The sequence below is a fragment of the Muscardinus avellanarius genome (genome assembly GCF_963383645.1).
Source record: "Muscardinus avellanarius genome assembly, chromosome: 2".
NCBI lineage: Eukaryota > Metazoa > Chordata > Mammalia > Rodentia > Gliridae > Muscardinus > Muscardinus avellanarius.
In genome coordinates this window covers 112,825,348-112,837,598 of record NC_137787.1, presented here as the reverse complement: position 1 = coordinate 112,837,598, position 12,251 = coordinate 112,825,348, and positions in this window count along the sequence as shown.

Here is a 12,251-nt window from a genome sequence, read left to right as displayed (position 1 = left end):
AAATGCTGTGATTAGCTTGTGCACTCACACAGCAGTGACTCCAAACCACTTTCTACTCAGCTAGATAGGCTAGATTCTCATGGAGTCTCCATTACAGACATCCTAAAAATGATTCTATAGGATCACAAGTGTAGCACTTGATTCATGTGATATTATTCCTTACACCATGATGAAGATTGTCTAGAGGTTCATCACCAGCATCAAGAAGTTGTAAGGAGACTGAGGCCTTGGAAGGCAGGTATCCTCCACCAATGTGAAGGTCTAGCAGCCAACGTATGCCTCTTTTTAGTTCTACCAACAAAGAAAAATGGTAGAAGCATATGACTTGTCAACTGCCTAATAGTCCAGGAATACTGGACTGTGAATGAAATGAGGCTGACTGGAAGTCCTGGTGGCATGAATGTATAGGAGATGTGGTTCCCGGGGGTAGTGACATGCCGCCTAGACCATTGCTAATAAAAACTGAATGTTATTTAGTTTACTTGCAAAGACTTTTTTTTTATTACCATTGACCATTTGGAACTTTCATGATTACTGCCAAACAACCAGAGGTATCTTTGAGAATACCAGTGATGCTGTGAGGTACACTGTCATTTAAATAGTGTTGTTATTGTGGATTAATGAAATTAGTGGTAGTTTGTTGCTTAATGAAATATTTTAAAGATGAACAAGATTTAAACTGTTTATAGAATGTTACTCAGCATCAGTATAAATCAGTAGAGTGAATGATTGTCTCAGATAAGAATATTTTTAACATCTCTTCTTAGAATGATTGATTATAGCCCTTTCTCAGAGGGCTATGGACTAACTGGTTTGCTCATATCAGCTCTTAAATCTCTTAATGGAGACTAAAATCTCTGAAGCTATATTAATAAAACACAAGCTTGGAGGTAGTTTAGAGTATTCTGGGAAAAAATAAGTTTTCACAGCCATAGAGCTTTCTGGTATAATGGATGATAAATCCTTCTCTTAGAGAGTTTCTAACCATGACCCTGAAGTACCTGAAGAGAAGTATCTCATTTATGCTTCCTTCACTCACTCTTAGTTTAACACATATGAACAGCAGCTTACTAAAACAATATGAATAAAATAAATGAGTATTGTTGGTGTTCTTCTTGATTTACACTGGAAGGAACAGATGAAAGGCCTGTGAAAGGGATTTGTCAATGAAGAATCCTTGAGCCACTTTTTAACCCTCTAAAGAATTCCTTGTGAGTCCTGTCATCTGCCTCCCACTATGAGAAACTTGGAAGCTAGAAAGTGTTAGAGAGGTTTTGATTTGAATCTCCCTGATGGCTAGTGATGTTGAAAATCTTTTCATGTATCTGCTGACCATTTGCATCTCTTCTTTTCTGAAGTGTCTATTCAGTTTAGTTGCCCATTTCTCGATTGGGTTATTTGTTTTGCTAGTGTAGAGTCTTTTGAGCTCTTTGTATATTCTGGATATTAGCCTTCTATCAGAATGGTGGCTGGTAAAGATCTTCCATTCTCTAGGCTTCCTCTTCAGATTCTTGGTGGTTTCCTTTGATGAGAAGAAATTTTTAGTTTGATGCCATCCCATTTGTCAATTCTTGCTTTAATTTTCTGTGCTTTTGAGGTCTTGTTGAGAAAGTTACCACCTGTGCCTATATGTTGTAGTGTTGAGCCTGTGCCCTCCTCTAATAACTTCACAGTCTCTAGTCTAATTTCTAAGTCTTTGATCCATCTCAACACTGAGATTCTATCTAGCCCCAATCAGAGTGGCAAACATAAAGAAATCAAATAACAACAAATTCTGGAAAGGATGTGGGGAAAGAGGAACTCTTTTACACTGTTGGTTGGAGTGCAAACTATTTCAACCCCTTTGGAGATCAGTGTAGAAATGTCTTAGAAAACTAAGAATAGATCCACTTTATGTTCCAGCTCTACCACTATTGGGTATTTTTACAAAGGGGTTGATGTCAGAGCACTCCAGTAACATATGCATACCTATGTTCATAGCAGCACAATTAATAATAGCTAATACATGGAACCAACCCAGGTTTCCATCAACACATGAATGGATTGTAAAATTATGGGAAATACACACAATAAAATTCTATTCAGCTATGAAGAACAACAAAATTATATCATTTGTAAGAAGAGGAAAATTTCTGGAGGACCTTATGTTAAGTGAGATTAGCCAAGCACAGAAAGAGAAGGGACATATGTTTTCTCTAATATGCCCAAACTAGGGACCATTGGGGATACCATAGGGACTTCAGATAATGAAGGGGAAATCTCAGCAAAGCTAGAATGGAAGGATAGGAGAGGAAGAAGGCTGAGGTTGATTAATGGAGGAGCTACATCTGAATATGTGTAAAAGTATGAATATAGTGTGGTTAACCTGCATACTCATTGTTGGTAGGGGGAAGGGGAGCCCACAGGGGGAAAGGGCTCAAAGCCAGTCTAAATGTATACATTTTCAATATGTTCCACTTATAAAAAATTGAAAAAGAAAGTGTTAGGGAGTGCTCACTTCAAATAAAAGAAAGAAAAAAAACAAAACACCAAGCACAATATTTATTGGGAAAATGTGATGGCCCAAATAGAAAGAAACCTAATGTCCTCTTGAAAGTAGGACATGTTCTCTAGATACTACAGAGGGATTAACTGGAAGAGAAATACAGTAATTCATATTGGATGCTCACTGAAGAAGGATTTCTTATGTCTCTTTTATTCATAATAGTACACATTAGATTTCACTTAAAGAAGCTATCAGTGCAAAAATAATCAGTAGGAATCATATATATATATATATATATATATATATATATGTATAGATATGTCTTCTTTGACACCAAAATAAGTGCCAAAAAAGAAAAAAAAAGTAGCTGGCAAAAATATTTCTGTTTTAACTGTGAGCATGTGTATTGTTTAGATTTATGTGTCTGTACACATATATTTATATAAAGACTGCAATATAAAAAGTATAAAACAAAAATACCTGAAAGCAAAAATATTACTCATGTTAAGCAGCATAAATGGTTCAAACCTACCAAAAGAAAATAAAGACACTTGCAGACATAATCTTTGCCAATAAATTTAAAAACCTATATTAAATTTAAAAATTATAAAATATATCTACAAAATTGATTCTATAGATAATGGAAATGTCAGGATAACATAGGAGAAATAAAAAAATGAAATAAAATAAGTACATTTCTTTTTCTGTACATAAACATATATAGATAATATAAATACATTTGTATAGCCTATAGATTATTTATATGTAATCTAGATTATATATTTTGTAAGTGAATACAGTGTGCATACATAAATGGAAATGACATATTATATAAAATATATACATCTATACTGATATATGTGTACATTTATGTATATTTTTGTATATGGTATCTAAATGCTTTTACAGAAAATGTTGGAGCAAAAATTAAATAATTATAAAATAGTCATTGATTACTATTTTTTCAAAGGGCAGATGGTTGACACAGCTCACTTTAAAGGCTCTTGTTTAAGGACTCTAATAAATCTGCAGTTATAAATTAATAGGGTGTGTGTGTGTGTGTGTGTGTGTGTGTGTGTGTGTGTGTTTTCAGTGTTGGATATTAAAATCAGAGCTTTGTCCATACTGAGCTGAGCTACATCTTCTTCTCCAATAATAAGGTCATGAGTCAACTCGAGGTTTACACCTCCAAAACCTGAGCCCTCATTCTCAATCATGGTGTCTTGAGTCAACACAAGGGATTTCTTGCCTTGCAGTCTGGGTTTCCAAAACACACATTCTAGGGAAAGCAGGTATAAGTTAAATCTGTCTTAACTAACAATACTCAGAAATTATGCTTTCCATTCCTGCCACCTCCTACTCATTGGAAGCCAGTTATTATGACAACTCCTGTGTTTATGCAAACATTAGAGAGTTTTTTTTTTTTTTTTTTTTTGGTGGTACTGGAGGTGGAACCCAGAGGCTTTCTACCTCCAGTCTATACTCCCAGACCTATTTTATTCTTTATTTGGAAACAGGATCTCACTAAGTTGCTGAGAGCCTCACTAAATAGCTGAGGCTGGCTTCAAAACTATGCGATCCTCCTGTCTCAGCCTCCCAAATGTGGGGATGACAAGTATGTGCCACCATGCCCAGCCTTCTGAAAGTTTTAAAAGTACCAAAACCATCATTTTAACAGAGTTAATAACTGAAAGCAAACTTATATAATAAAGAGATATAAAATATATAAAGTGATATTCACAAAACAGTTGTTGCTTTTCTAGAAAAAAAGAAAAACTAGCCGGAGAAAGATTCAGAGACAGTAATCATATTTTACTTTAGAAGCTGGAGGGTGGGTATTTACCAAAGATGTTGACAAGTTCTTCTTGCATTATAGTTCCACACACAATGAAGTGAAATATACATTTTATATCCTTGAATTTGGTGGAATTGTGACTTTTTCAAACAATGATGCTTTTCTTATTCAGAACTCCAAGACCCGGTAAGAACATTTACTTCAGCTTCTACTGTCTTCACCAGAAAACTTGTTCTTGGTTTTCTGAGATTCCTTGTAAGAAGTCAATTATTCAGAGGCTGAATGGAGATTAGAAAGCAATATATGAGGAGGTTTTCTCCTCAGGAATTTTGGTGCTTGAATTCTTTCTGCATAAGAACCTGTCCTGAGAATTATGAATTATTAAGACAATTCCTTACAGAAGCTATAAGTTACTCCAAGATTTTTAATCTGTCTAAAAGAAGTTCTTGATATTGTCACTCAAAGACATGTTTCTGTATGATACCAAGTCCAAATTCCTGCTCATAGGATCATAGTGGAATGCAGTGTAGCCTGTCATTTTATATGGTTGTTGTATCTGCTTGGTAAGCTTTGGTAGTAATTCCTCAGGCAGAAATACAACATATGCAATCACAGAGTCTTATGTTTCCACTTTTGTTATTAATGTTATATATTATATGCATTCAAATATATAGGATATATTTTATGCAAGTAAACATTCAAAAAAGAAGGGCCAATTTTATGTAGTGAATAGTGTTTTAAATATAAAATAAGTCAGGAATGGTAGTAAATGATTGTAATCACAGTTCTTAGGATGCTGAGATAGGAGGATCAGAGGTTTGAGGCCAGCCACAGAAATTTAGCCAGACCTTCAACAACTTATTGAGACCATGTTTCAAAATAAAACAAATAAAATAGGTCTGGAGGTGTAGCTCATGGTAGAATGTGCCTAGGTTCAATCCTCAGTATGACAAAAAAAATCAACAAAAAAGAATAATATCAATTAAATAGGCTGTACTAATCACTGATTAGATTAGAGCAAAGAGAATAATTTAGAATAGAAACAAAAAGTTATGTTCTTGCTTTGACTACTTTGAATTATTTGATTGTGCAAGTATTTTGTTTTAGTAAATATACTATTTCTTTTAACACTGTCTTCTATTTCTGCATGAGGCTGTATCCTACAATTATTTTGAGACAGACCAGGGCCAGAAAGTCATCATCAGAATCAGTTGCTCTAGATTCTTAATGAGAAAGGCAATCTCCCAGAAAAAAATAGCATTCAAGGCAGCATTACACAAGTTGTAAAGCTACCTTACACAAGTGGTAGGCTAGAATGCAAGGAAAAAAATATATCATGCTAATGGAGACCAAAAATGGGCAGGTTTAGTAACACTGATATCCAACAAAACAGGGCACTCCCTTTTATTAAAAGGAACAATCCACCAAGAAGATATAATGATAGTAAATGTTTATGCCTCAAAAGTGTGTGTAGCCACATTTATAAAACAAACCCTCCTGGATATCAGATCTCAAATAGACCCAAATACAATAATATTGAGACACTTCAACACACTTCTCACACCACTGGATTGATCTTCAAGGCAAAATATAAGTAAAGACTATTCAAAACTAAAGAAAACTATAAACCAAATGGACCTAATAGACATATACAGAATATTTCAACCAAGAACAACAGAATAAACATTCCTCTCAGCAGCTCATGTAATCTTCTCCAAAGTAGATCATATCCTGGGCCACAAAGCAAGTACCAGTAAATTAAAAATATATATATAATTGTCTGCATCTTTTCAGACCATAATGGAATGAAAGTAGAAATCAACAACAGGAAACCCAAAAGAAACTATTTAAATACATGGAGATTGAATGACACACTATTGAATGACAAGTGGGTATGATAATGAAGGGGAAATCTCAGCAAAGCTAGAATGGAAGGATAGGAGAGGAAGAAGGCTGAGGTTGAGTAATGAAGGAGCTACATCTGAATATGTGTATAAGTATGAATAGAGCATGGTTAACCTAGACACTCATTGTTGGGAGGGAGGAAGGAAACCTGGGTGGGGGAGAGGGAACCAAGCACAGTCTAAATGTATGTCATTTTCAATATATTCCACATGTAAATAAAAGAAAAAAGTAAATTATGACAAAAATAGAGATAAAAGAGGGCATGCAGAATGCCCACATAAGCTTAGGGACATTGCAAAGAGAAAAGGTATAGAACTTAGGCTACAGGACAAACAGAGTGGCAGCCAGAAAGAAGGAATTCGAAGTTAAGTGGCTTGGCTGGGTTACCATAATTTATCTATACTTTGCAGAGCTTGGATAGAGCTTTATGTGCTACAAAGGACAGGAGTATCCCTGGTTTTGAGAATTAGTGTGGCTGAAGGACAAGGAGGAAGGAGGGTAGTACAAAAGAAATCCCAATATAGAGCATTAGATAAGAGACCAAGGAGGTATCATTGAGGACAAAACAAGTTTCCAGAACAGGGCAGCATTAGCAAGTGTACAGGAAAGCAATGTGTATGCTAGCAGAGGAGTGCACAAAAGCTCAAGATTTGAAGCATAATTTCCCTGAAGGAGTGTCCCCTTGAGTAATGCTTCTCCATCATTAAGTTGGGGCTTATATATTCTTAGCCCATTAACATCATTGTCTGAAATCTTTCTCTAAGCAATAGTTTAGGAATAGTGTTTTTGCAGCAGGATCACCCACTTTGATTTTAATAAGGCCATTGATTCAGACATGATTTAATAGCATTGGTCTCCATGAATTCCTTTCAACATAAACTTTGTATATATTAAAACACTTAAATTTTTGTTGTTAAATAAATTTTTATTGGTGCATTGTAGTCATACATCTTAATGGGATTAAAAAACTTGTGGAGATATATACACACACACACACATCACCCAATCAGTCCCTACCCAATCCCTAACCCTTCCCTCCCCCTCACTTTTTCCCATGCTTGGTTTCCTGATTAACTTTGATATATTTGTTTCTTTTTTCTTCTATATATGGTCAAGTTATTTTTTTTCTATTTTGAAAAATTTTATTGGTGTGTTATAATCATACATCTTTTTAAAATTTATTTATTTTTTATTTTTTTAAATTAATTAATTAATTTTTAAATTGCTGCATTGTAGTCATATATCAATCACATTGGAGTACAAGTCTTAATAACTGCATGAAAATAATAAATTGGGCCCTTACCTAACACCATATACAAATATTATCTCAAAATAGACAAAAGACCTAAATGTAAATCTTAAGACTATAAACTTTTAGAAGAAAGCCTTTTTATCTGTTTAGATTCTTTAGATGTACAATATTTTTCCATTTTTTAAAACACTTAATTTTTTTTATCTTTTGAAGTGTCCAATTAAAGCTTTAAAGATAATTAATACCCTGAGGTGTCTATATTTCTATGTTTTCTTTTTTTGCAAATTAGGAAACCAGTTTTTCTTTTCAACCATGCGAAATAATTTTTAAAGATGACTCTGCTTCTTTCACAGGCTCTTTTTCTTCAGTTGCTTCAGATTGCTTCCCAACATCCTCTGGTCTTTCACCTTCAATTCTGAAGCCTGCTCATCCTATGCACAGCCCTTTGCTTCTCACTTCTTCATTCTCTAAGAGATTCCTACTTTTTGCTGTGAAAGTAACTGAGCAGCATCAACCCATGGAGTCATGGGTGCCCCAAACCTTAGAAGGAAAGCATGCAGTCACTGGAGAGCTAACAAAAGAGTCTTACAAGACAAAGGTTTGAAACAGATAGGTTTCAAGGTGGTCAATCTCTAACATCATCTTCCCAATGTTAAATTATGGTTCCATGGATTTAAATTTTGTTGCATAATTCACCCTCTCCAAATCCTTGCTTTCAGTAAAGAAGGAATTCACAATGCCAGGACTATTGGAGGCTCCCTTCTCCTGCTCATTGGCTATGCAAAGCTGAGCTGGGCTTAACACTCTGCTGAGTTACATGTTCCCCATCTCCAACCTTCAGCAATCCCTTGAGATCAATGGCTTTTTCATTTGTACATTTATTCATTTGTATATTCAAAAAACAGTGCCTCCAATCAGATGAGGTGGGATGCAGTTGTTGCCCCATTATACATATTGTTCATATAAAGCTATGAAGACTTCTGGTTAAATAAGCATTAATCAACTGATATCAAGAGAGATGACTTCCAAAATTGTGCACACAGTGCCCTGAGTTTACAATTTCACAGGAAGGTCAAGACTTTCCCATGAAATGGAAAGTTATCAAAAGGTTGGTGGCAAAACAGAACTAACTTGACAAAAGAGGAGGACATCCACACTGGAAGGAGTAGGAACACCTCATGGGAGGGCTTGGGGTGGTATAATTCAAGAAACCAAAATCTTTTTATCTATACAAGTGTCAGATTGAAACTTGGCAGAGTGCCTATAATTCCAGTGTTTAGGAAGCTGAGACAGGAGAATTGCAAATTCAAGGCCAGCCATAGCAATGTAGTGAGGTCATCAGCAATGGAGATTTTATTTCAAAGTAAAAATGAAAAAGTCTCAGACTGTAGATTAGAAGTAAAATGTTCCTAGGTTCAATCCCCAGTTAAACACACGTACACATCAACACAAACAAAAATGTTAGATGGGCTGGGCATGGTGGCAAACAATTGTAACCCCAGCACTTGGGAGGCTGAGACAGAGATTTACACAGGTTCAAAGTCAGCCTGTTACTTAGTGAAGCTCTCAGCAACTTAATGAGATGCTTTTTCCAAATAAATTATAAAAATAGGTTTGGGAGTATAACCCAGAGGTAGAATAGCACCTGGGTTCCACCCTCAGTACCACACATTCTCTCTCTCTCTCTCTCTCTCTCTCTCTCTCTCTCTCTCTCTCTCACACACACACACACACACACACACTCACACACATACATGTTAGTTGGAATTACAATCTGTGCAGAAAGACAGTTGGTATTGGCAAACAGTTAACCTGGAGAGATTCAAAATGGCGACTGAGGGACACAGCACTTCTCAGTAGCTGAAAAAAATAAAGTTCAACTACTTAGAAAGCAGTGTCTTAATCAACAAAATAAATACATCCCAGGAACCAAAACAGATTCAGGTACCTCAGCGGAAACCCTGAACTAGAAGAAGAAGAAGAAGAAGAAGAAGAAGAAGAAGAAGAAGAAGAAGAAGAAGAAGAAGAAGAAGAAGAAGAAGAAGAAGAAGAAGAAGAAGAAGAAGAACAGCAGCAGCAACAACAACAACAACAACAACAAAGATTGGACACCAGACCTGCTGCAGATACAATTGGGATGCCCGCCAGCAGGCTGCCTGCACGGACTGCCTGCCTGCCCAAACTGCACTCCCAAGCCCTGACTGAAATCACCGTGGCAAGATAATCCAAGACTGAAAATGGACATAGGGCCTCATCTTAATCAGAGAGCAGCACCCACGTCAGAATTCTGTGTGCTCACCAGCGACTGGATTACAACAGCACAGGGACTCGCACGGACGCCTGGACCAAGGAAGCCAGGTACCTGAGTGCGTCCAGGGAAAGTGCGGGTCCTAGCATGCACCCCAGGCCCAGCACTGGCTTAGGGCATCTGTCCCACACCTCAGAACCCAGCACTGACCTCACGCACCCTGTCTGCACCTCGGACCCCTGCTAAGTGCCACCCCTAAAATCAGAACTTACCTTGTGTGCCTAGCCCCTGCCCCCCACTGGAGCCCAGACACCCACCTTGCCGGAGGCCTGCTTTCCAGGTGGCAAAAGCTCTGTGCACCCATGGAATCTCCTCAGGCCCCCAGCTTCTACACCCCAGGGGAGGCAGAGATCATTGCTGTACACCGCACAGCGCCTGTGCCCCCGGACCCTCGTGCACCTATCCCGCATCCCTGGCCCACCACTGGGAGTTCCTGCCCACCTGGTAGCCTCATACTCAGTTCTAGTCTAGAGCACAGCTCAATGTAACTTGGAGGAGCATAGCAGCAGGCAATAGGCAGCTGCACCCACTCACACCTGGGTCCAGTAATAGCAGTGCACCCAGCTTGCACTCTTGAAATAGGCATAGCTCTGGCAGTAGTGTGGGCATCCATGAACCAGAATCCCTTTGCCCAGGGTACATCTTGGGACCACACCGGCTAGTCCAGTTAGAATTTCCAGAGACACAGGAAATTCCATCAAGACACAATATCTGCACAGGACCTCAGTGGGAGGTTCCAAGTCTACTTTGGACATCCTCCACTCCTGCTGTAGGGAAGCACAGGCCGGAGTCTAGGGTAGTGAGTGCAGAGGTGCTGCCTACAGGTTGGAATTACGCAGAACCTGGGAATTGTACAGAATCTAATAACAGTGATACCAGACATCTTGACAAATAAACCCAAAGCAGTTTAAGGAAAGAAAGGTATCCAAACACCCAGAGTGACCTAAGAAGATAAAAATAGAGTACAAAGAAAACTAAGACACATTGGATTATATTCTGAAAGATACCAAAGCAATCAGATATGTGAATATTATATGGACCTGACCCCATATTCGTAAATAAGTAGGACTGTTTATTTCTTTACTTTTATTGTGGATGTTTTGTTTTGTTTTGCTTTTACAGTGCTTTTGTTTTGGTATGGTTATTGCTGTTTTGTATTTTTTTTTCTTTCCCCATCCTTCTTTTACTTTAATTTGTGCATATATATATATATATATATATATATATATATATATATTTGATATTTTGCCTTATTTTCTGATTTCACACACCTCCTAGTTCCTTTAATTTTATTCTTGTCCTTTTTTCCTCTTTCTTCCTCTTTCCTTCCTTTTTTCATTCTCCTCCTTTGATTGGTTTTTCCTTTCTTTTTCTTGGATTACATAATAGTTTAGGTACCTTGTGTGGATTATTTTTTTATGTTTGTCTGCTCCTTCCATCACCCCTCTTACAAACTTCCCCACACTAACCTATATACTCTTCTCCCCCAAAACTTTTTCCCATAATATACCCCCTTGTTTAATACTCAAAGTATTTCATATCTCCATACTTACTCTACTAACGACAAGAGTCCTACTAGTTAACTCTCTCTCATTCTCAGCAAGATATTACCTTATCATACTTAAATTCTTTCTCAACCTAAACATATCCTCACCAGCATTTGTTGTTGTTTGATCTCTTTATGCTTGCCACTCTGATTTGGATTAGATGGAATCTCAGTGTAGTTTTTATTTGCATCTCCCTGATGGCCAGTGATGAAGAACATCTTTTCATGTATCTATTGGCCTTTGTATCTCTTCTTTTGTGAAGTGTCTATTTAGTTCATTTGCCCATTTCTTGATTGGGTTGTTTGTTTTGCTAGTGTAGAGTCTTTTGAGCACTTTGTATATTCTTGATACTAGCCCCCTATCAGAATGGTGGCTGGTAAAAAACTTTTCCCATTCTGTCAGCTTTCTCTTTAGGTTATTGATAGTATCCTTTGATGAGAAGAAACATTTTAGTTTGATGTTATCCCACTTGTTTATTCTTGCTTTAATTTCCTGAGCTTTGGAGGTTTTGTTGAGAAAGTTACTGCCTGTGCCAATATGTTGTAGTGTTGAACCTATGCTCTCCTCTACTAACTTCACAGTCTCAGGTCTAATTTCTAAGTCTTTGATCCATCTTGAGTTGATTCCTGTGTTTGGTGAGATATAGAGGTTTAGATTCATCTTTTTACAAATGGCTAGCCAGTTCTCCCAGCACCACTTATTGAAAAGGCTGTCTTTTCTCCAGCATATATGTTTGGCCCCTTTGTCAAAGATTAATTGACTAAAGATGTGTGGGTTTGTTTTTGTATCTTCCATTCTAATCAACTGGTCAGTATATCTGTTATTGTGCCAGTACCATGCTGTTTTTATTACTATTGCTCTATAGTATCATTTGAAGTCTGGGATTGTAATGCCTCCTGCATGTTTCTTATTGTTGAGAATTGCTTTGGCTATTCTAGGTCTTTTCTTTCTCCATATAA